At 40.8% G+C, this 26,015-nt stretch overlaps 1 pseudogene; it reads left to right on the top strand.

Moving 5' to 3' along the window:
• Nucleotides 1-9,263: 9,263 nt before the first annotated feature.
• LOC117368507 lies at nucleotides 9,264-24,944 on the top strand (annotated as a pseudogene).
• Nucleotides 24,945-26,015: the final 1,071 nt, after the last annotated feature.

The following is a 26,015-nucleotide window of genomic DNA, read 5'->3' as shown; positions in this document are numbered from 1 at the left end:
TACATCAACCAGCAAGAACCTGAGGCTGTTGAGCATAAGAGCAGTGCTCTCCGACAAGCACGGCAGTAAAATATTTTGTGTGAAAATCGTCAAATACAATTCCAGAAGCTTTTCTAGGGGCCTATTAGCTTATTCAGAGTTTATGAAATAGAATACACGATACAGATCGTCTCAGGTAAAACTGTAACTGAAGAGACAGTGTGGACAGTTTTAATGTGCATCAACAAATTTCTGTGTATGCTGTATATCTCTATGTGCTGGAATAGCAGGTGAGAGAAGCAGGGGTGGACTAAGGTGCATTAACAGAGAAGTACTTGAATAAGAGTGAGTGCTCCAGGGCACAACTGAGGTACACTGAGAATACTGTTGTAAAAGATAAATATGGCATATTTTTTTAGAACAGTCATCTCTCTATAGGAATATGATTGCACTTAGCATATCTCTTTTCATCTGAAAAAGAAACAGTAAGGTGAAAAAGTCCACAGTTTTATATAATTAGAGGGAACTTACAAAGACATTTCCATGCAAAAAAAAAAAAAACAGCTTTAATGTTCACAAAAAGTACTTTTGAAAATTGACAAGGACTAATGCATGTGAATGGTGCCTAATTCAGTAGACGCTGGCCATCCTCAATCATACGTAGGCACAGTTTACAGAATCACGTCCAACAATGCCTATCAAAAAGTGTAGGCAAAAGTAATTTAGGCCAGGGTTTTACTCACCTACATTGCAGGCATCTAAATTCTTTAGAGAATTACACCTAGAGGCACCTATGTTTGTCTCCACCCTGAAATACGCCTTTTATAGAGTCAGGTAGGCTATTGGCCAATTATTTTATTTTTTTTCCCAATTATGAAGTTAAGGTTGTTTGGACAATTGAGGTAGGCATTTAAATAGATGTGGCAATGCTGCGCTGGTTCTTGTGAAGCTTATAACATTGATGTTTCTGAACTTGCAATTGGGCTGATGTAGTCTTCATTATTGGGTCACAGTGAGAGGAAGAACTTCATGCATTTTGTCATGGCAGATGAGGAAGGTGTGTTTGTGAGAGGACGTCAGAGGTGCACGATTGAATTATGTGTTAAACTTGGAAGGAGTAGTAATGAAACAGTTGAAATGTTACAGCAAAGGATACGGCGGCGAGACAATTAGCCGTGCTGCAATATTTCATCTCTTCAGACGATGAAGTGAAAAACGCTATAGCTGCAGCGCTACAAGTAATATCGCAAAAGAGTCTACTGCACGTCTTTGAATCTCTTTTTGAAATGCTGTACAAAAAGTGTATTGAATGTGAAGGATGCTACTTTGAAAAAGAAAAAGGTTTAGCTCCGGTGGAGTCATCTGATTCTGAATAAAAAAACAAAACAATCTCATTACTTTTTCAATCAGCCCTTGTATGTGAACATTAATGCAGAACAGTCAGCAGAAGGAGGTTAGTGAGACTGAAGAAATATGTTGCTCCAAAATATCACTTGACATTAATATTTTGTTTGTTTGTTAATTTTTATTTCCATGTATTCATGTGGAATAGCACAGCAATCACACTATCGAGAAAATTAAATTAAATTATTAACCCCCCTTTTATCAAGCCACGTTCAGGTTTTTTTTAATGGCAGACAGCGGCAGTAAAAGCTCTGATGCTGAGCATCTGAGCTTTTACCACCGCGACCTGCGCATAAAAAACTCTAACACGTCTTGATAAAGTGTGTGTGGGGGGGGGTAGGGGTAAATATGCTGTTGAAATTTACTCTAGAATTAAGCTTTCAGGGAATAAGGTGACCTTTGTTGGATAGGCTTCTTTGAAGGAGGGGGATCTTCTAGGGCAGAGGTGTCCAACCTTTTGGCTACCCTGGGCCGCATTGGCCAAAAAATTTCTTTCTGGGGACACGCAAACACTGCAGAAAGACAGAGGGAGCCGGCAAGATGGTAAACACCCGGGGGCAGCAAAGGAAAACACTGCATCGCCCTTTATCGGGGCTGCACAAAATACTTCACGGGGCCGCAGGTTGGGCACCCCTGTTCTAGGGTGTTAAAGAATTCATGGTAGAGATGGATACCCTACTCTTTCCTAAGGATTGTGCTTTTATGAACCAATGTGCATGCTTAAATGCATGTGTGCCTTCTTGGGGAAAAAAGTATGCAAATGGTGCATTCAGTTTAAAAAGACTGCATATTGACCCCCACATTGTGTATATAGTGCTATACGTTATGAATACAAATGAACCGATTTGCATGTTTAACAAGACCAATCAGCACTGATAATTGTCAATTTACACCTCATAATTGAAGCTAATTGGAACCAATTAGAAGTTACATACACAACTTGATTGGCATATTCTATAAAGTGGTGCACGTCAGTTCTAGTGCACAAATCTCAAAAGGGGACATGGCCAGGGGAGGATTGTGGGCGGATCATTGGCATTCCTAAAAGTTAAGTGCACTGGTATAGATATAGAATATACCCGATTTGCGCACAACTTAGGCACAGATATTTATCCCTGGTTTATCTTTGCCTAAATAGGTACACCTAAATGTTAGTGACGCATATGGCCACTATTTGCAATTCTATATATGATGTGTGCCTGTTATGGAATTGCATTAAGCCTTTTTCTAGTCAGTGCAGATTTTTTAGGTGATGTATATATAATCAGGCCCTATGTTTGCATATTACACAATCTTATTGGCAAATGATAGTCATTAAGCACAAAAGCACACCCTTAATTTATGACAACTTACATGGGTGCTGGAAGGCATATTTTACTGTGTAACTGTTTTAATAAGAGCTTCACCTTAGTCAGAACTGTCTTCTGTATGTCCTTTCAAATAATTCAGATGGGATTTCTGCAGATAACAACATGGGTTATCTGTAACTTGATATAAGTTTGATTTTGATATTTAGAAAAAAAAATATTGATAAATTTGTTGATCTTACCTAGTTTGATAGCCTCCTTGCCTCAAGTGCACACCTACTATCCTTCCATTTTTATGTTGATTACTTTATGGAACAAAGCTTGATTTCCTGCAGTTCTACCAAATCAAAGTGGTCTTCAATTAAACTATACCAACTACCTTATCTTCTCCCTGATTTTACCAAAGAACATCTTGCCTAGTGGTATCTTGACTAGACTGTGAATTCCAAAGAGCAGGGACTACCTTTTATAAGCATTCTCACACTGATGCATGACTTTGTAGCACTATATACTGTAAATATTTAACAGTAATAGACTAGAATTTAAAGGGAGTGAAAACACAAGAAGAGAAAATGGATGGATGTTGAAAAGGAGAATAAAGGAATTAGAGAATGACACGGGGAGCGATCCCCGCAGCGAACCGCTGCGTGGCTGCGGTTTGGCTGCGGGTTATGGTGACCTCATTAGCAAATCGCCGCAGACGCGGGGACAAATCCTTTCACCGACCGCAAAAACGGTGAATAGATTTGTCCCCGCAGGCCAATGTCCCCCCCTCTAGGAACCGCAATTTACCTGTGTTTTCACCGTGCTCCTCATTTGTCAGATCAACCCTTCCTGCCAATAGAACCCGCCCCCCCCCCCCCGACGATCGCCCTCACTGGTAGGAGGGTGCCCAACCCCTCCTGCCGGCACCCCCAACGGCCCCCTATATCGCCAATAGGAGGGTGCCCAACCCCTCCTGCCGGTCCCTCCCCCAACAAACCCCGCCATCCCGAAACACCACCCTTAGTCTTACGCGGCCGCTGTACCTAATCGCGGCAAAGATCTCCCTGCCGTGATTAGCATAGTGACCGCGGCTACGGCTGCAAGTCTCCCCTCCCCCCAGCGATCACGGCAGGAGGGCACCCAACCCCTCCTGTAGACCCCCCCAACGGCCCTCCCGACAATCGCAGCAGAAGGGTACCCAACCCCTCCTGCCGGTCCTCCCAATGGCCTCCCCTAAGATCGCCGGCAGGAGGGTACCCAACCCCTCCTGCTGGACCCCCCCCCAACGAACCCTCCCACCCCGGAACCCCCTTAGTCTTACTTTCCAAGTTGGACCGGACAGCTCCTCGCTCGTCTGGCCAGCAGGCCTGCCTCCGTCCAAATGAGGCGGGCCCGCCCCTCCCCTCCCCTGCCTAACCCACAGGATCCTAGGGCCTGATTGGCCCAAGCACCTAAGGCCCCTCCTATAGCGGGAGTGGCTTTAGGTGCCTAGACCAATCAGGCCCTAGGATCCTGTGGGTTGGGCAGGGTAGGGGCGGGCCCGCCTCATTTGGACGGAGGCAAGCCTGCTGGCCATACGTGTGAGGAGCCGTCCGGTCCAACTTGGAAAGTAAGACTAAGGGGGTTCCGGGGTGGGAGGGTTCGTTGGGGGGGGGAGTCCAGCAGGAGGGGTTGGGTACCCTCCTGCCGGCGATCTTAGGGGAGGCCATTGGGAGGACCGGCAGGAGGGGTTGGGTACCCTTCTGCTGCGATTGTCGGGAGGGCCGTTGGGGGGGTCTACAGGAGGGGTTGGGTGCCCTCCTGCCGTGATCGCTGGGGGGAGGGGAGACTTGCAGCCGTAGCCGCGGTCACTATGCTAATCACGGCAGGGAGATCTTTGCCGCGATTAGGTACAGCGGCCGCGTCTACTTACCATATAGGCTAACATTGTAAGCATTTAAAGTACATGTCGTGTTTGTTTTTGCATTGCTAGCCCCAGGGGTGGTGGAAGATTAGTGATTGAAAAACTGTATGAAAAATAACTATTTTAAATTTAGTGATCAAAATGTGTCAGTTTTGAGAATTTATATTAATTAATTTTTTCTCTGCGTGTTTTGTTTTTGTATAGTTATTAACTAATATTTAACTAAGTTTTAAAGTTTTAAAGTTTTAAAGAATGTTTCCTTTATACGTAAATAAAGAAAAGTGAATGGGATTGCAGTGGCGGTGACGGGGCGGTGAATGGGGTGGCAGTGGCGGTGACGGGGCGGTGAAGAGGATGGTGAGACGGGGACGGGGCGGTGACGGGGATGGTGAGACGGGGACGGGGCGGTGACGGGGATGGTGAGACGGGGACGGGGCGGTGACGGGGACCAATTTTTTCACCGTGTCATTCTCTAAAAGGAATAACAGAGTCAGATCAGGAAAAGATGTAAGAGAGGTGAGCATATTGTCAATCCCCTGGTGGTGAAAGATGGTTCTACAGTTGGTGCATTTAAAATTAACGTCACAAGTTTTAGGGTTTCCCAGTTAAAATTTCACCAGCCAGCATGTTGCACAAGAAAAATATATATATTAATTTTTTCTAGTTGTTAGGATTTCAAAATACACACACACAAAAAAAATAATAATGATTATCATACAAACCAATTTCAATAAAAATAAACTTGTATTTCTCTAACAGGAACTCATTTTACATCTTAGCTGAAAATACTAACAGATTTCAAAGAAGCAATTCATAAATTGTTCTCTCTTAAGTTTCTTCAAGCCCAGATTTTTTTAAAATCGGTGACCTGGTCAGTGTGCACACTTTTAAAAATATATTAAAAAAAAAAAAATCTTTATTGAGTTTCTAAAGCTAACAAAAATGCAATACGATATCTAATAGTAATCATATATGCATTTATAATCAATCAGAATCCATACAACATTTTAAAAAAACCACCCAACCAACATTTTCATAAGGGAATAGAACCATACAAAAGAAATAACCCCACTTTTAAAAATATTGATCTCAGTCATTTAGCTTTCTCGTCTTCCCAGAGCTTTCTTGAATGTTGGGCGCCTTTGTCTTTGCTTTCTGGTCACCAAGGTCTGGAACCTCCAGTGTCGATCACAGCAGCACACCTATATACCAAATTAATTTAAAAAATATCTACTTCACTGTGAGTGTTGACTCAACATAACTGAATATCTAGCTAACCCCAAGAAAAGAAATTTAACAAAAACAGTCCCTGACTTTCCCACCCAGAACCAAATCACTCTATCATACAATCAGGAAATATAAAAATCAATATCTTGCAGTCAACCCAAAACAATTTAGAGGTACTGAATGTCCTGCTCTGTGCATCAGAAACTGAACTAACTCTATAGAGCTACCTTTGAGAACTGAGAGCTGATGGTTCTTGCACCTTTCCCTGGTAAGCCTTAACAAGCAGCTATGGGTTACTTAGAACAGCTTTACAAGGCTGGCCAGTTATCAAAGCTTCTCTGCACAAATGTATACTTATTAGGGACTTTTTCCCTATTTTGGAAATCCATATATCCTCTATAAACAGTCATCCAAGAACAGGTCTAACGTTGTGTGTTTCCTCTTTCAGCTACTCCTCTCTGTCTTTCGACATTTTTCTTACCAGGCTGATTTCTTTCCTTTAAACCTCTCACAGTGTCCCTTAAATGTTAAAAAAAAAAGGTTTCAAGGTGAACACTCAAGGAATCAACCAAATTTCATCCTTGAGAGCGGGACAACTTCAAACAGACTTCATACCCTATCATAGCGCCCCCCCCAACTGACTCTCACCAGTAACTCCAGCATCTGGAATGTTTATACCCTGGTTCCCAGGGCGACCAGCAAGTACAATGCAAGTGCATGGCTGCACAGAATGTTTTCACTCCTTTACAATACCTATACTTAATATTATAGAAAAATAGATCATAGGAAAGCATCTATGTGGTCTTGTTAATCAGTGGATACTGGAAGTCATAGATTCTCTCTATGGTTTCAAATAACATGGAGCAGGATACCAGTCCACCAGTCTATTTGAGATATAAGAACATAAGAATTGCCACTGCTGGGTCAGACCAGTGGTCCATCGTGCCTAGCAGTCCGCTCCCGTGGCGGCCCTTAGGTCAAAGATCATTGCCCTAACAGATTAGCCTTATCTGCATACATTCCGGTTCAGCAGGAACTTGTCTAACTTTGTCTTGAATCCCTGGAGGGTGTTTTCCCCTATAACAGCCTCCAGAAGAGTGTTCCAGTTTTTTACCACTCTGGGTAAAGAAGAACTTCCTTACGTTTGTACGGAATCTATCCCCTTTTAACCTTAGAGAGTGCCCTCTCGTTCTTTCTCCCTTGGAGAGGGTGAACAACCTGTCTCTGTCTACTAAGTCTATTCCCTTCATTATCTTGAATATTTTGATAATGTCCCCTCTCAGTCTCCTCTTTACAGTGGAAAAGAGGCCTAGTTTCTCTAACCTCTCACTGTACAGCAACTCTTCCAGCCCCATAATCATTTTAGTCGCTCTTCTCTGGACCCTTTTGAGTAGTACCTTGTCCTTCTTCATGTACAGCGACCAGCACTGGACACAGTATTCCAGGTGGGGGCGTACCATGGCCCAGTACAGCGACATGATAACCTTCTCCAATCCGTTTGTGATCCCCCTTCTTAATCATTCCTAGGAATTCAGGGGAAAGAGATCAGATTTTATAGGAAAATCAACTATGATTATCCCCTCCACCCCACCTTTCAAACACTCAGAATGTTTTGAAACAGAGATAAGTCATTTTCTGAATGGTTACCAAATATTCATGTTATTTATTTAAAATGCTTATATATCAGTTTCTCTTTCCGTAATAAAGATCACCAAAAGCAGAGGGTGAGAAAACTATAAAATAGTCACGGTAGTTGACAAATCACACACACAAAAAAAAGAAAAAAAAACCAAAGAGGAGAGAGATGATAAATAAGAACAAGAATATTATAATGTCCCTGTAATGCTTCATGGTATGACTTCACCTTGAATATTGCTTTCAGTTCTGCTCACCATATCTACTACTACTACTACTTATCATTTCTGTAGCTCTTTAGATGAACGCAATATTGTAAATTAGAACATTCAAGACAGAGTCACTGCTCAGAAGAGCTTACAATCTAATCAACAAACATGATAAGTAGGGAGTTAGAGTGTTCCTCAACACGAATGCCCTACAGCAAGAGGGGATTAGGAGTTAAAAGCAACCTCAAAGAAGTGAACCTTCAGCCTGGATTTGAATATAGTCGTGGACGGAGCTTGAGGTAGTGATTTAGGGAGTCTGTTCCAGGTGTATGGCACAAGAGAGAAGGGATGGAGTCTGCTGTTGGCATTAGTGGAGAAGGTACTAATGCGAGAGATTTAATTGATGGAGTTCCCAGGGAGTAATATAGAGAGGGATAAGAGAGGAGAGATATTGAGGAGCTATCTAAAAAAAGATATAGCAGAATTAGAAAAAAGATTCAAAGATCAAAATAATAAAGAGGATGGAATTGGTTTTATATGAAGAAAGGTTCAAGAGGTTAGGTTTCTTCAACTTGGAAAAGAGATGGCTGAGGGGAGATATGATTGAGGTCTTCAAAAACTTGAGTGGTGTAGAATAGGTAAAAGTGAATTAATTTTTTACTCTTTCAAAAATTATAAAGACTAGGGCATATTCAATTAAGTTACGTGAGAACGGGCTACTGGGCTTGATGGACCATTGGTCTGACCCAGTAAGGCTATTCTTATGTTCTTATGAAACACCTTTAAAACAAATAGGAGGAAATATTTTTTCACTCAACAAAAGTTAAGCTTTGAAACTTGTTGCCAGAGAATGTGTTGGCTGGGTTTTAAAAGGTTTGGACAAGTTCCTGGAGGAAAAGTCCATAATCTGCTATTGAGACAGACAGACTGCTTGCCGTGAGATCAGTAGCATGAAATGTTGCTACTATTCGGCATTCTGCCAGGTACTTGTGATCTGGATTGGCCACTGTAGAAACAGGATATTGGACTAGATAGACCATTGGTCAGACCCATTAAGGCTATTTTTATGCTCTAATAAACTACACACACACACCTTTTTTTTTACAAAGCTGTGCTAGCGGCTACCACTGCAGCAACTGCCCTGAAGCCCGTAGGGATTTAAAGGGCTTCCGGGCTTTTGCTCTGCAGCGGCTGCTAGTGCAGTTTTGTAAAAGAGAGGGGTCAAAAAAATAAAAAAGTAATTAAAAATGGAAAAATCATTGTAGTGTTGAAACAAAATAAGATAAAAAGAGATGAATTGGATTGTAAAATTGTTTCCATGTATCCACAATTTAATCAGATGCTAAAATCTAAAACAGCCGCCTATGATTTATCATCAGAAGGATCATTAAGTAGAGGCAAGTATCAACCAAGCTGATATACAGACAGGGGTGTAAGCTGCATGGAACCATAATTATAAGTCTAACCTCCTTACTGATGGACCTTACAGATCTTTTTCTACTGTCGTGTAAAATGTTACGTGATTGGATTCATCTTCTTTTTAAGGATGCTCTACAAAGTTATCAGAGTCGGTATTTGTGCTGCAGCAGCAGACCTGCATCCCAAATCACCAAACAAGACTGGATTGAAACCATGGGCAAGGCGACAAGCACAGCACAAATAGGGATTGTAAATATTTCAGAAAAACCTCTTACTGTGGAACAAGAACAAGGTAAAAGCCGGCGTTACAGTATACTCTCACTAGAGGGATGAGGGGGATATGATCTTATAGTTTCAAGTTTTTAAGTATTGGATACTCTGCCTATCATTATATCTAGGCGGTTTCCATAAGAATAAAAATGGTTACAAACATAGGGGGATAGAAAAAAAAAAAGTATTAGGACATATAATCAGTAGAACTTATTAAAATAGAGACACAAAAGGGGGGGGAGGGATAGGGAATAAATACAATATTCAAATAAAAGAAAAAGTCAAATGGGCTTACACAATAGGGAGGGGAAGGGTAGAGTACTGCACCTCCTATAAATAGACAGTTCCTAATGAGTGAAGGCATCTTTAAATAGTTTCAAGTTTCAAGTTCAAGTTTCAAGTTTATTATAATATTTGATATAATCGCAGTATCCAAATCCAATGCGATTTACAAAGTTAAAAGTAGGTAAAATAAAAAAAATTTCAACAAACAGGGCATTGAAGTAAAAACACTAAAGAAAATGAGGAAAAAAATGGATTAAATACAATATAAAAATAAATGAAAGGGTGGGTAAGGAAACAAAAGGTTAGGGGACGGTACCCATTTAATTTCTACTTAACGGTGTTCCTTGTCCAGATAAGTTCAAAGAAAAAAGTAATGATTAAGAAAGATCAGTTAAAGGCCTATATATGGGCAAGGAGGATTCATTCCTGATATGGCTTGGAAGTGTGTTCCATAAAGCGGGGGCGACTACAGAGACGATTGTTTTACGTGTGGTGTTGTAGAATGTAGATGTGGTCTGTATAGACTATTCAGACAGTTACGGTTAAAACTTGACAAATCAATAGTCAGTCACAGTGGGTGCTAGACCAGTAGTTAAATATAATCTGATTATTTATCAATAACCCCTGGATTCTATACAGCGGTGTGCTATCAGGGCCTTCAGGGGATTTAGTAGATTCCTAGCTCTAGAGCTCTGTATTATATTTTTTTTTTAGCTTACTTTTGCATCAAGCAAAAAGTAAACAAATATACAAACAAACAAGAAAAGCAGGCTCTATGGCTGGTGATTCACCCAACCCCCTGAAGGCCCTGATAGTATGTTTATGTTTATCTGTACTTTCTATATTGTCTTATTCTGCAAAGCAATAAAATTAAATACAGTACTGCTTTGAATTTGATTGGTTGATCAGCTTCTGCCTGCTGCCTTCTCAACCAATCAAATTCAGAGCTGTGCCCTCAGGATGTCAGGAGAATCCCTTGAAGGTCCTGACTGTATGCCACTGATTCTATATATGGCACCCCAAATTGGGTATGCGTGCAATTTAATTGAGTAAAGAGCTGATAACTAGCAATAATTGGAAACTAACAACCAATGATCACAGTAAAATTGACTTCAATAAGGATCTGTGCTCACTTCTATACTATTGTATAAAGATGAGTGTGAAAATCTTTTTGCACATAACTAAAAAGGGAGTATTGCCATGAGAGGGGCTTGGGAGGATCAGGAGCAGGGTCGGCATTAGGGGAAAGCAAACAGGGCAACTGCCTTAGGCCCCCAGCTCTGGAGGTCAGCATGTCTTCTCCCTTTTTTCAGTTCTGATCTGACGTTGCCTTCACCTTCTCCGTCCAGCTGACAAACTGACCGTGGCAGTGATTCTGCAGCGCTGCCTGTGGCCTGTACCCTGTTTTCCTTCTATCATGGTCTGCTCCCAATAATGCAACTTCTTGTTTCCTCTTCAGCAAATCGTGGCATAAGGAAAGCACGGAGGAGGCCACAGTCAGTGCTTTAGAAACACTGCCACAGTCAGATTGTCAGTGGAATGGGGAAGGTGAGGGTGACATTAGACTGTTGCTGAAAGAAGGGAAAAGGTATGCCGGTCCAAGGAAGAACTCTGGACCAACTGGCTTTTTTAAAAAGAAGTGCCAGACTGGGGGCAGAGGAAGATGAAATAAAGGGGAAGAACTTGTAGGGCCTGGAAACAGAGGAGATTTAGAAAGATGGTAAGCAATAGTCTGGAGGAATAGAAGAGAAAAGAAGTTGTGCATGGGGTGGGGTGGATGGAGTGAGAAGGGGACACTTGAAGGGATGACAGTTTGGAAGAGAAAGGGAGAGATGATGGACCTGGGGATGGAAAAAGGGAGGTAGAGAGAGAGAAATGTTAAGTCTGGGGCTGGAAAGGAGAGAGTGATGTAGCATCCCTTTTTTCCTTCCATTCTATTGTTCAGCATCAAGGGGGGGGGGGGGCAACAGAAGAGAGGGAGAAATGCTGGACCATAGGGGGGCAGAGAGAGAGAAGGAGAGATGGAGAGAGAGAAGAAGAGATGGAGAGATGAACCCATGGGAGGGCAGGAGGGATTAGAGGTAGGATAAGAATATGGTAGAGGGTGGTGATGAGAGTGGAGAAAAAGAGGGGGATTCTGGAAATGGTGAAGCCATGGGGAAGAGGTCAATAGGGGCATGAGAAGAGGGTGAGTGAGACAATAGTAAGAGAGTAATGAATACAGTGGTAGAAATCTGGTAATGGGGAGAAGATAGAAGGGAACAAGAGACTTGGAAAAGAGTGAGATGGGAAATGGGAGAGCTAGAGCATGAGAAAGGGAGTTGAAAAGTTGGTATGTAGTTGAAAAGTATAAAGAAGGGTGAAATTTGAGTGGATGGAGAGGGAAAAAGAAAAAAGGGTGGGAAGAGCTGACAAGGAGCAGTCAGTTTATCAAAGACAGGTGTAGAGAGGGAATGGAACAAGACAAAAGAGGAAAGAAAAGACATATGGACAGCAACCACTAGAAAGAGAATTATCAGAAGACACAGAAAAGCAGAAGTGACATAATGAGGCCAACATGATGGAAAAATAAAATATCCAGACAACAACGTAGAAAAAGTGTTTTATTTGAAATGTGTTAGCTTTGGGATATGTTTATCACAGATCTTTGTATTGTGTTCAGTGGTTTAGCAGAGAGCTGATGGGGATAGGGGGAGGGTAGGAAGGGTGGGCAGTGGCCCTGAGCCCAAATTGGGTGAGCACCAAATTTTCTTCCTGCCCTCCCCCATGCCCCTTGCCACAATGCAAAATATAAATACCTAAGCTGATGGGGAATCCCAAATCCCTGTCAGCTGAAGACCTTTTCCTCCAGTCCATTAGCCAGAACTCTCCAAGCTTTGCTACTGGTGGCAGCTCAGGCATACTTCTGCTAGCTGCAGAGCTTAGAGAGTTCTGGCTGCCAGACCAAAGGATCCCCACCAGCAAGGGAGGAGATCCTGGACCCAGGACCCTTGTGGGTTCAGTGCAAAAAGTACATATCTGTTTTTATTTCTCTTGCTGAGTTTAATTTCTTGGGGCTCCCAGTTCTGTATTTGGTAAAGGTCTATCTGTGATTTGTGCGTGAAGAAGTCATTTAAAGTTCTTTTTATGTGTGGTAGTAATGGTCGGGGGCAGGGAGGAGAGGGGATCAGGTAGGTTATCAGATGTCTGGAAAAACCAGACATCATTCTGTCACATCCATGCATGCTCGGAGGTCCTCCAGACGCAGCCCTGAGCTTGAGGAAAGAGAAGAGGTTTGTGTAGAGGCAGGGCCAGGGCAGAACTGGAAGCTGGGCTACATGTCCATTTTTTGGATCCATGAAATCTGGTAACCCTGTGATCTGGAGCCCCCTCCTTAATTTCTGCCTTGGGTCGCAGCACATCTAAAACCGGCCCTGGTCAGGAGCATTCACTAAAGAGTGTGCAATATTACAGAATTCAGTGATCCACACCTAACTTACTCACCAGGATTTATACCAGCTTTCATTCGGTGTAAGTCCTCATGCCCAAACATGAGTGTGAATCCCAATACTACACACTAGTCTAAAACCATCAACAATCCCAGCATACTGTGTATAGAACAGTGTTCAGTGCACACTTTTTCAGTGCCCAAATTTGGGCGCCATTTCTGAATCTAGTCCTAAATATTCAGAGAGTGTAGGCAGCAGCAGAACTAACTGCATAGCTGATACTGTTAGGACAGCTTTTCCTGTTCAGACAGTTATCCAGAAATCAGGAGCAATTCTATAACTGGGCACATTCATATAGGCCAGTATTTCTCAACAAGCGGTACGCATACCCTTAAGGGTATGCAAGCCGCTTGTTGGGGGTATGCGCCGTCGTGGATATTGCCTGCCTGCCTGCGCTCCTCTGCCACAGCCAGCGCCGGGGATCCCTCCTTTTCTGCTCACCTAATCTGCCGCTGCCAGGGATCCCTCCTTCCTGCCCACCCCCCTCCGTCAAAGGCGACCCAACCCCAGCCCCCACTCCTCTCAGCTGGATCCGACCTCTCCTCAGTTCCCAATTCCCCCACCTACCAGCTCCCCACCCTGTATTTTAAATCTTCGGGCAGACGGCAGTGCAACAAAGCCAGCCTCACGCCATCTGTCTGTCTGTCTGCCCGCCCCGGAAGTATTCTTTCTGCAGCGTTCTGCTGCAGAAAGAACACTTCCGGGGCAGGTACTTTATCTAGTGTACCTGGGGCAATGAAGGGATTAAGTGACTTGCCCAGGTTCACAAGGAGCAGTGAAGGATGGTACATGTTGCAAGTCACATTAAAGTTTTTATACAGTAATAAGTTGTTTTACATGCATTTGCCTGTTGTGAATCTCATTCATATGTAACCCACAGCATGCAACTTCAAGGGGGTGGGCACATAGGAAAATGACAGGCATATTGGGACATATGGAATTAGGCAAGAAAATGATAGTATTCTAAAATTTGCATACTTAACTGCCTACAATTATTCCTGCAAAGTTAAACAAGGTTGGAATATTCAAAAGTAAATGGTTTTTCTAAAATACCTCAGCCCCACCACTCCACCGCTATGTTAGCTTCAAAACAGCGGGAGATTTACGTGGCAACTCATCATAGGTATTATATTTATCTAAATGCTGTGATAGTTTTACAAAATTATTATCATTTTTATAAACTGATATATTTTATTAGTGTGTATACTTAGCTTTTAACCACACAGCTGGACCTGGGAGTCAGACCCGACATGTTTCGCACAAACAGTGCTGTTTCAAGGGTCTCCCTAGTGTGAAAGTAAAGAGAACAAGCCTTAGGGAAATGGCAGAGAAATCTAGCCCTACATGCCACCCCCCCATATAAACCAGTTTAAAAATCACTTAATCAAAACGCTTACCGAGGCCGCCGTTGTCATCCGACTCATTTTGCTATCATTTAAGAAGGGTTGGTGTTAGAACTAACAACTAACACACTGGTATTGCACTAAAGCTAATACAATTATTCCTGAGCATTTGCATCAATTTTGAGCTGGCATGCATGTTTGCACCTACCTTTTGGCTGTCGATGTAGACTATCACAAGTATTTTATAACAGCAGTTCTAGCCAGAACTGCCTTATAGAATTTGTGCTCAGCCTGCATCATACCATTTCTTGAATTTACCACTAGATTTATATACCAACATGGGTGAATGAAGCAAGCAAGCACATATTATGAGTTTTAGCCTAGATTAATGGAAGGGAATATTGAATGGCAGTAATTCGAAAGGCATTATTTTCAAATAGGCAACTACATTTACAGAGCTGGCTAAAGAAAGAAATAGACTGTGGGAAACACAGAGTTGCTTTGGTCAATGAGATGAAAAGTTAAAGATGAAAGGTTAATCTTTGCAGCACAGGATAGTGGACTACAAGCAAGTTATTTCACATCCAGTACAGAAAAGGAAAACAGACATTTGCAGATTTTGTAGTATTAGATTGAAAGCAGTCACACATTTTATCACAGGGTGTGATATGCTAATGTCAGAAATACTGTACAGTATACATACTGCCAAATAAGGTAGCACATCTCTCATCCACTGGAGGCTATATAAACACTGTAATGCTGCTGTGCCAGAGAAATGCTAGGATCATGACCCTGACCGAAATATGGAGAATGAAGAAGTTGTGATCCCTTGGGACATTGCTATTCCAACAGATAAAAAGCTTGGTGCAAGAAAACTGGTCATTACATTAAGGGAGAAAAGTACACCACCACCACTAACAATTGAGGTGTCTGAACCAAGAGGCTGTTTTGTACTATCCACGAAAAAAGACGAAATCCTCAAGTACAAATAAACGGAGCCAGAGACTGAGAAAATCAGAAATCATGTCCCATTGTTTTGGATGCCACCAGCCTGAGTAAAAAGAATTTCCAAACACAGTTTGTTATCCGGAGGAGATGCTTTTTGGTGCATTGCAAACAGCGAGACAGGCATTAGCAATGAATTTGGGAGACAGAGATAACATTACATTACATTACATTAGGGATTTCTATTCCGCCATTACCTTGCGGTTCAAGGCGGGTTACAAAAGGTTAATTTAAAAAAGACAGAATTACAATGATTAGCCAGAGAGGTAAGTTGTAGATCTTAAGAGCATTTAGAGGTCTTGTTGTTATTGCTGTTTCAGGAATTTCTTGAAAAGTGTGGTTTTTATTTCTTTTCTGAACGTCCTATAGTCTGGGGTGGTCATCAGAAGGTTGGAGATCTGGTTGTCCAGTCTTGCGGCTTGAGTGGCTAGGAGGCCGTCGTGTAGTTTTGTTCTTTTTATTTCTTTGATTGGGGGGGGTATGAATGGGGAGTGCGTTTTTCTGTGTCTGGTACTGGGTGCTTGGATGAGGCGATTGTTCAGGTATGATGGGCTGTCTCCGTGTAGGGTTTTAAATAATATGCAGTAGAATTTGAATTGGATTCTTTCTTGGATTGGGAGCCAGTGTGAGTTGATGAAGGCTTCAGTGATGTGGTCATGTTTTTTCAATGAGTAGATGAGTCTCAAAGCTGTATTTTGGATTGTTTGGAGTTGTCTTATCGTGGTTGCAGGACATGGAAGGAAGAGTATGTTACAGTAGTCCAATATACCTAGTATTAGGGATTGTACTATAAGTTGGAATTGTGTTCTTTCAAAGAATTTTCGGACTTGTCTCCTCCATCATATCCCGAAATGGAGACAAGGTTCATTTCTGCAATAGGATGTGTAAAATTAATCTATTGAGAAAAACTAACTCCCGGAATTGCTTTGTAGAAGACAAAGTAGGTAAAGCATACAATGATTCAAACCATTTGCATGCAATTCCACTGATTTCAGACCTAGACAGACATTTGCAGCAGATTATCATGATTCAGGGTATCAAAAGCTATTGTCAAATCCAACAGGACCAGGGAACAGATTTTACTTCGATTTCCCTCAACCCATAAAAAGTTATAGAGATCTAATGGCAATGTTTCTATACTGTAAATAATTCTAAAATTAAACTAATAAAGATGAATAACATCTATAGAATTCAAATCACCAAACCATGTGTTTTTTTAACACCTTTCCTAAGGAGGGGAAATTGGCAACATGATGGTAATTACAGACAAAAGTAACACCTACGGCTCCTTTTACGAAGGCGCGTTAGGGCCTTAACGGAATAGTGCAGGCTAAAATGCCACGTGCGCTAGCCGCTACCGCCTCCTCTTGAGCAGGTGGTAGTTTTTTTGGCTAGCGCACGCTATAGTGCGTGCTAATCCGGTGTGTGCGCTAAAAACGCTAGCGCACCTTCGTAAAAGGAGCCCCTAATAACCACCTGCTTTAACAAATCAAGAAAAATCCCCTTAGTCAGGGAAGAATTTATAATACAAGGTAAGGCAAAAAAAAAAAAAAAGTATCCCTCTACAGTTATTTCCAGTTTTTTCAGCAACCACTTTGAATTTATTTACATACTTTATCAAGCTGCACTAGAGGTTTTAGCATGGGCTTCTGTGGTAAATACTCCATGGCTCATAGAATTCCTGTGAGCATCGGGGCATTTACCTCACTGGCCCATGTAAAAATCTCTAGCACAGCTTGATAAAAAAGGGGTTAATTACTTTAAGTTAGGTTGATGTTGCTGACATTTTAGCATTATTACCAAGTGATTTTTGCACATTAAAAATGTTTGAGCTAAAAAATAAGAGTAAAATAATGTTATTCAAATAATACAAAGAACAATGTGTCAGAATTTTGCAGTCATGCCAACAAATTTTTTGCTGACGGGACAAAAGCACGCCAGACAAAGCCGCACCGACATTTCGGCCCAGACAATTGCATGAAAGACTCCAGCGCGCCACTGTAAAAGTTAATTTTAGAGAGTTCCAATGGGGGGTAACCCAACCCAACCCCCCCTCCCACTTTACTTAATACTGTTTGCGCTGCTGTTGGAGGGTGTGTGGGGGGTGCAACCCCCCACATTATACAGAAAACGTAACTTTTTCCTAAAAAATCAGGAAAAGTTAAGTTTCCTCTATAATAGGTGGTTCCAACCCCCAAACTCCCCCCCCCCCACAACGGCAGCGTGAACACTATTAAGATTTCCCCCTCACATCCCCCATCAGAGCTCTTTAAAATTAACTTTTCTGGCGGCGCACTGGAGTCTTGTGCCCAATTGTCTGGACTCAAATGTCGGCGCAGCTTTGTTCCTCACGCGAATGACTGTGAACCAATTTTTTTCACAGTGCTAAGCTTCCAGTTCTTGAGATGATATGCAACCACTATCGCCTTTGTTCCAAAACCTTGTTTGAATTCTCAGTGTCTGAATTCTCATTTTGTCCACTCCTTGCACCTTACCCATGATTGCCATTCCAGTGGATTGGCCACCATGAGAATGGACCATTGGTTTTACCCAGTAAAGCTCTTCTTATGTTCTTAATCTGAAATGCTTTTTAAGAAATTATCTGTAAATTATTACATTATTAAATGCAAATTACTTAAATTCAAATTATTATTTACTGTGACATCATTGAAATTACACTGGTACCCCATTTTATTTGTATATCGCTTAGAAATACTAACACAAGAAACTTAATACAAGAAGCTTAACGGATAGTGTGGAACTATGATGCCAGCGGTGATGATTATTTAGCTGCTGTGCTGTATGCCTATGCTCCACTGTGCGGGTTTTTCCTGCTTTCACGTCTCAGCACTACATCAAAGAGCATTTGGAAGACTACATTTTCAGATAAGTGATGATTTTGAAAGACTGTGTTATTTTATAATATAATTCCACTTATCTTGGAGTTTTTGACCGAGGATGTGCTGGTCTCAAAGTGGTGATTTTGAGATTGGCTTGTCTATGTGGGAAGTTTTTTGGAACCCCTATTAGACACTGAGGTCTTTTCTCCTTTTTTCTACATATTATCGGTAGTGCTGAATAACTTTAGATGTTGCTTTTTGATATTTGGTACTTGTACAATGCCAACATGTTTGCATGTGCAAAAATCACTGGGAGATCACATAAAAAGTCTGTAACTTCACCAAGTTTAAAGATAATCTCATTGCACATGGCGCACAAATGTAGACAGTAACAATAAATAAACCTTTATAATTTCATATTGAAGTTCCAAGTGGTTGCTGAGAAAACAGCATAGGGAAAAAAGTTCTTTATTGGTTATGTTCACTTAAAAGGAATACAGTAGAATCATTAGAGGCAGTTGTGTTCTATAATGCTTTCCTAATCTGAATTTGTAATGCTGGAAAACCGCAACCAGCCAGGAAGAACAAGTCCTTGTTCAGGATGTAGGTTACCTAATAAATTGATGTTTTGGGTTTGAAGGTTCTAATAAACTTTAAGGTCTCTTTTTACGAAGGTGCGCTAGCATTTTTAGCGCAGGCACCGGAGACGGTAGTGGAGGTGGTAGTGGCTAGCGCATGCAGCATTTTAGTGTGTGCTATTCCGCGCGTTAAGGACCTAACGCGCCTTCATAAAATGAGCCCTAAAACTTTCCCCCCTCCCCCGCCCCCAAATAATAATAATTGTCTAATGCTGGTTTTTGCTAAACTATGGTAGAGTTTCTTACTGCAGGCTGGTGAGGTAAATGCCCCGATGTTCATAGAAACTGAATGAGCATCGGAGCTGTTCCCTCACTGGCCTGCGGTAAAAAGCTCTACCGCGGTTTAGTACTTTTGGAATCTTCTGAGATAGAGGTGTTAGGCCGTGCCACATTGTTAGTTTCGCTTGTGTTTTTTAACAAGATAAAGAAATGTTAATGAAATTATACTTTAAAATGAAACAGGTCTCTTATTTAGGTGAAAAGGTGAATATCTTTCCAGATGTTTCTAAACAGACACAATCTCACAGGAAAGAATTTCTTACATACCGTACAAGAGTGATTTCTTGGGGGGCAGGTTTTCAATTAAGATTTCCTTGTGTTTTGTTTCTTATCAAGGGAATAAGTATATTTTCTTTGAACCTGCTCAATTGGGTTTCTTTTTGGAAGGTAAAGGAAGGTATTGCGGTCCAGAGCGAAATATGGATTATGTTAAAGAATATATTTCTCTTTTTTCTTTATGTTCTGTATTCAATTGTTATCTGATGGATTGAAGAGATCTTTCAGTATTCCCTGTACAGTAGTGTATGTAATTATCTGAAATAAATAAAAAATAATAATAAAAAAAGTTCCCTAAGTTATCTGCAGCCAGCAAGTTGCTTATGGCCTCGCCTTTATTGTGTTGATCTATAAGTTTACAAATTAAACTAAAGAAATCTTTTAGTCTGTTCAAAGAGGTAGCCAAAATATTATCAACAAGAGGGGAAATTACTTTGGATGGAGTTCTCATTAGAATGCAAGACCTAGTGCAAGAATTATGGAGGAAATACAGTCTGGGTTACTATTAAAATAGATTATTTTACCCAGGTTAACAGTACAATAACCTGATTTAATGGTAGCCCACATTGATAACTTCCTCTATAGTTTTTTATCAGAGAGAACTCTGGACTCATTTCGACACAAGAAATATTCCTTGACAGTGAGAATTCAGAGCACCTAAAGCAAATCACATGAATTTGCATGCTCAAATAGGAGACTGTGTCCTGTTGTAGACTGATACAAGACACGGAACAGAGAGTGAGACTAAAAGATCAGTTTTCCAAATGGAAAAAAGGTGAATAGTGGAATGTCCCAAGGATTTGTAGTAGGGTCTTGCTGTTTAACATATTCAGAAATTATCTGAAGAAAGGATTAGTAAGTGAGGTGACCAAATGTTTAGAATGCACAACATTATGCCAAGTGGTTAAAACAGCAAAGACTGAAGAATTTTCAGAAGGATCTTGTGAAACTAGGAGACTGTTCATCTAGATGGCAAATTAAATTTAATGTGATGTGCAAAGTGATACATATAGGGAACAATAAACCCAAGTACAGGCACAAAATGCCAGGTCCTATATTAGGAATCACAACCCAAGAAAATGTTTTCAAAGTCATTGTCATCCCAGTTTGCTGCAATTGACAAGGCAATTTGAATGTTAGGGATTATTATCCCCCTCTTCTACAAAGTCGTGCTAGTGGCTGCCGTGTGATAACAGCCCTGAAGCCCAAAGAGATTTAAAGGGCTTCGGGGCTGTTGCTGCGCGGCTTTGTTTCTATCTAGGTTTATGGTGTAACTATATCTTGAATATTCTCCAGTTGATATTCAGTCAGCAGTGGTCAGTGTTTTGTTTTGTTTTTTAACTCTGAACAGAATTAGCCCCATATATTCTGTGCTGAGCCATGTCCAGCCACTGGCATTGAATATCCAGGGCTAATTCAATGGTGTTGGCTGTCAAAGATTAAGCAGGTCCTAGCTGAAGTTCAGCTGGAGCCCACATGAGACAATGAATATCATCTGAGAATTTCATTAAAAATAATCCAGTCAGATTGCCCCCTCCCATCTTTATTCCCTCTCTTACCCCCCAACTCTGTATAATCAAAACATACCCCTTGTAATCCCATTCCCAACCCCTGAAGAAAATAGGAAGCCCCATTTCCCCAACCTGGAGAAGTCCCTGGTGGTATAGAAGAAATCAAGCAGAAGTTATGCCTACTTTTTCCTTATTGGGCCTTGGCACAGGCCTGAATTCCAAAATGGTTGCTATGACTTCTAGAAGCAGGCTTGTGATACTTCAAATACAGTGTTACAAGCACTCATGGTACTTAAAATACCATGAGGATGCTGCTAGCGGTTATGGAATCCATTTTGGAATTCAGGAACATCTTCATATTGGCCCAGGGGTTCTAAAGGAGGGAGGAGGCCTTGGGCAGCCTTCTATTTATTTTTTTTGTGGCGGAGGGGGAATGTGAGGAGGGGGTCAGCAAACCTTATTTTGTTTAACAGAGCACAGGCCTTTTTCTGTTCTAACTTATGCACTTACCTAGCCTGAATATCACCACTAACAGTTAGGGCCATGATCTGCCTGATCTCCACCCTCAGCCTGCCCTTAACCTGGCAAGATAGGATTTAGCCATTTAGTAGTAATATTTAGCAACATTGTCTGGTTAAGTACTGTCAAATAATGCTAGTAAGCTCTGATCAAGTGATTTTTTAAACATCTAGTTGAGACTTTAAATATCTAGGCCTCTATGTAGTTCTAATATCCCCACCAACAAAAAAAAAAGTAGTATAGTGGAACTAGATAAGGTTTATAGAAAGGCATGAAAAATAAAAAGCAAGGTGGATCATTTCCTTATGAAGAAAAACTAAAGAGGTTAAGTTTGCTCACCTTACAAAAGAGACAACTGTGAAGGGATATGAGTGGTGTGGTATGGTTGAACAGGGAATTATTTTTTAAAAATATTTAAAACAATATAACAGCTTGACCCCTAGCTTGAACCAGAGCCTACAAGGAGCTCCATCACTGACCCTATTGTTTTTCTTGGGGGGAGGGGGGAGTCTGGAATTGAGAAGTGTCAGTGGAATTTTGACTGAGGATCATCTGAGGCTCTCTTGGCTCAGGCACAGGCCATAGACTAATATTTTATTGAATTAGAGTTTCTTAAATCTAAAGTTCAGACTAGGAATATACTAAGGGCTCCTTTTATCAAGCCGCACTAGCGGTTTAACGTGCATAATAGCATGCGTTAAACCGCCGGCTGCGCTAGTCGCTAATGCCAGCCTTGAGCAGGCGGTAGTTTTTGGGCCAGCGCGGGGGTTAGTGCATGATTAAAAGTCACGCGCGCTAACCCCGCTAGTGCGGCTTGATAAAAGGAGCCCTAAATATTCATATTTGATTTGATTTGGCCCTAAATGGTGCCCCAAATACATTATTTGTATTCAGCTGAATAATGATTTAAATTTGAATACAAATAATCCAGGGCTCTATTGTGCTGAATTCTACTGGACACTTGATCTCTGATTTCACGTTGCTTCTTTTGTTATTTATTACATTAAAATTCAATGCCTATTATTCATATTTGGTATTTGTATTTGGCCAAATACTAAAATATGCTAATCGGTACAGCTGTAGAAGACTGGAAAATTTTGAAGTTGTTTCTATTAAAGACAAGAGTTATACCCAGTGAAGATTGGAATATATGGAAAATCAAGTAAGGAGTAACAATTTAATAGTCTTAAGTTTTCCTAAGTCACTATTAATTTCTCCTATAGATATAGTAAAAAGTAGGAGATTCTAAAGATGACTGCAGAATTGTTGCCTCCTATAACAAGAACCCAATATATATTGAGCCCCAAAAGGTCAAATGGACCTGGTTCTCAGGCCCATGAGAAAGGCAATATGAATCTTACATCATTTTTGGAGTCTTCTTTGGATATTATTATATAGAAAGCTACTATGATTGTGAATTTTACACTTGAACTACATGGCAAAACTGTGTTAAAGTTTTCCTTTACAGTAGATACTTAGATACAATAGACTCAAAGATCAGAATAGTTCCTGATTTATCTATAGGAACACAAATGAGGCGAAAATTATTTTAGGACTCTTGCGTAGGGCTCAGGTCCTATGTACCAATCTTGTGTTACATTTTCCTTGTTTATGTAATGTTATTCCTGGGGATAATCAATTTCAGTTTTTTTAATACAAGCATTTGGAAAAATTTCTTAAGGCAATGAAATATGTAAATGTGATTTATAGGACCAAACGTTAACTGTAAGTGATGTCTAAAGAGGGATTGAATATTTGGGGCTAATTTTGCCTACAGAGGTCAGCATTTAAAAAGAAAGCACTGATTGCTACATGTTGAATACTGACTAGATGGTTGATGTATGATATTGGATGTCTAACTTAATTTTCATTATTGAATACCTTAGCTTAGGGCCCATATTCAAAGTGATTTAACCAGGTAGTATAGACTCCTGTTCTGTTAAATTATGCTTTATCTGCCAGACACCAATATTCAGTGTTACTTAATCAGGCCATGCTGCTGAATATTAGATCTGTCTATCGCAGCAATGCTGGGTTAGACAGGCCATAGGCGGAGCTGGCAGTTATGCAGGCATCAGCCATATTCATAGCATAACTAAGCACTTGTATAACTTCCAGGTCAATGAGTGACCCGGATATCCAATGCTAGTTCCCAGACAAGGCAAAGCATTGAATGTGCAGGTTTAATTCTACATACAGCTATCAGCAGCTTAAAAACTGCTGGCCACTGTGGGTTGAATATTAGCTTATTAGATGCTAGGTAAAAAAGACAAAAAGTTCACATTTCTTTTTTTTTTTCCTCAGACATGTTCACATTTTTCCTAACATAGAACGAGGACTCTTCATTTTGCTGCCCTTCTGACATGTTTTCCTCAGTTTAATGTTTTCTTCGATTTCTGTAATAAGGAACAAGAAATGGAAGAAAGAAACCAGACCACAGTGACAGAATTTCTTCTCCTGGGTCTCACAGAACAAATAGCACTGAGATATTTTCTCTTTCTAGTATTCTTGGTCATGTATCTAATCAATCTACTGGGGAATGGAACCATAATCTCAGTGATTGGTGGTTACCCCCACCTGCATACCCCTATGTATTTATTTCTTTGTAACTTGTCCTTAGTGGACATGTGTTTCACTTCGGTCACTGTTCCTCAAATGTTAAGCAACTTTATCTCTGGCAAGGAGACCATCTCTTTCTCTGACTGCATAACCCAGCTCTATTTTTTTATTGTTTTTGCTACAACAGAATGTGTACTCCTCTCCATCATGGCATATGACCGTTACATTGCCATATGCAATCCACTGCATTATGTCACAATAATGAACAAGAAGGTATGTCTGAGCATGTCAGCTGCTTCTTTTATCATTAGCAGTCTCAATGCCTTGTCACATACTCTGTTGGTAAACCGACTCACCTTTTGTAAGTCCAACAAGATCCAGCACTTTTACTGTGATCTCACACCACTGCTTCAGCTCTCCTGTACAGACACCTCCATCAATATGTTCATGATCTTTTCAGAGGCCACAGTGCTATTAATGCTGCCTTTCATAATCACCCTTATCTCCTATATCCAAATAATCAAAACCATCTTGAAGATCCAGTCCACTGGTGGAAGGTGGAAGACCTTCTCCACCTGTTCCTCTCACCTCACTGTAGTGATGCTTTACTATGGGGCCATTATCTTCATGTACTTAAGACCTCCTTCCAACTATTCCTTGGAAAAGGACAAGATCGCCAGTGTGGTATACAATGTGGTATCTCCCATGCTCAACCCTTTCATCTATAGCCTGAGGAACAGGGATGTTAAGAGAATATTGAGGAGAGCCTTACAGAGAAAAATCACTTCTTCCAGAGGGTAAACAATGACCACAGAAGGAAAATTCAGATTTATCAATCATGGCACATCATGGCAAATGTTTGATCAAAATCACTGAGAGATGGTAGATATCTAAACTCCAAGTATACCCTGCCAAAAATACTAAGACCAGGAGGAATCCAATGAAATTAAATGTTAGGTGTTTCAAGTTAAGAATAAGAACTTTTTTTTTTCAATCTATTGTTTGTGGAATCTGCTGTCCTGGGATGTAATAACAACAAGTAATATGAAAGGTTCAAAAGGGTCTGGATGTGTACCCAGAAGAGAAGGATATAAGCAAATATTAGAGACTGAGAGTGGTCGAGTTGCTATATACTTACATACAGTATCTACTAGGAACACACAGATGAGCTCTGGCTAATGTCTTGGGTGTTACTACTAACCACTTCTGCAGACTGGACGTTGGACCCGATGCCCACTTTGTCCAAGCCAGATATGTTTCTTATATTCATCTCAGCCCTGCTTTGTATCTCATTTTAGCAAGGTCTTGAGTTCTGTCCTGTCTTTTTCTCTCAGCTTTCTCTCTTACAAGAAAAGACTACAGTGCATTGTTTTTGTACTTTCATGCAGAATAAGATCAACTTTGTATTGGAAGAAAAGCATCAATGTTATCCACTCAAACCATTCAGGAAATTCATAAACAAATGAGGAACTAGAAGAATGCTTTGCATACCAGATAAAAGCACGAAGAAGGGAGGGGTTATTAACATGGGCCACCATTAAGATGTGTCCTTTTACTGTTCACCTTAGTTACTGATGACAAAGATATAAAGTTATTAACTAAGGCATAAAATTATCAGCAGGCTAGTGTTTGCAAGTCAGGAGCCAGGCTTCCAAAATTTGACAAGTATCGTACAGCTTCTGTTGCACCATAATTTGAGGCTGTACTTGAATTTAGAAGCACAATGTTAAGATTTGAGCCCTGACAAACTGGTAATAAAACAGAGGCTCCACTGGATTTTGGGTTTTCACAAAAGTTTAAGATAAGTGTATTTGTCATTATTATAAAAGCTAAACAATTTTAAACAATTTGATAAAATTCATGATACTCAGGAGTCCTTTTACTAAGCTGCCCTAAAAAGTGTCCACTGCTATCACCAGTGCGGGGCTTTCTCA

This window comes from Geotrypetes seraphini, chromosome 1 (assembly GCF_902459505.1).
Source record: "Geotrypetes seraphini chromosome 1, aGeoSer1.1, whole genome shotgun sequence".
Taxonomy (NCBI): Eukaryota; Metazoa; Chordata; class Amphibia; order Gymnophiona; family Dermophiidae; genus Geotrypetes; species Geotrypetes seraphini.
The sequence above is the reverse complement of the archived record's forward strand: the minus strand, read 5'-3'. Positions and strand labels throughout refer to the sequence as shown.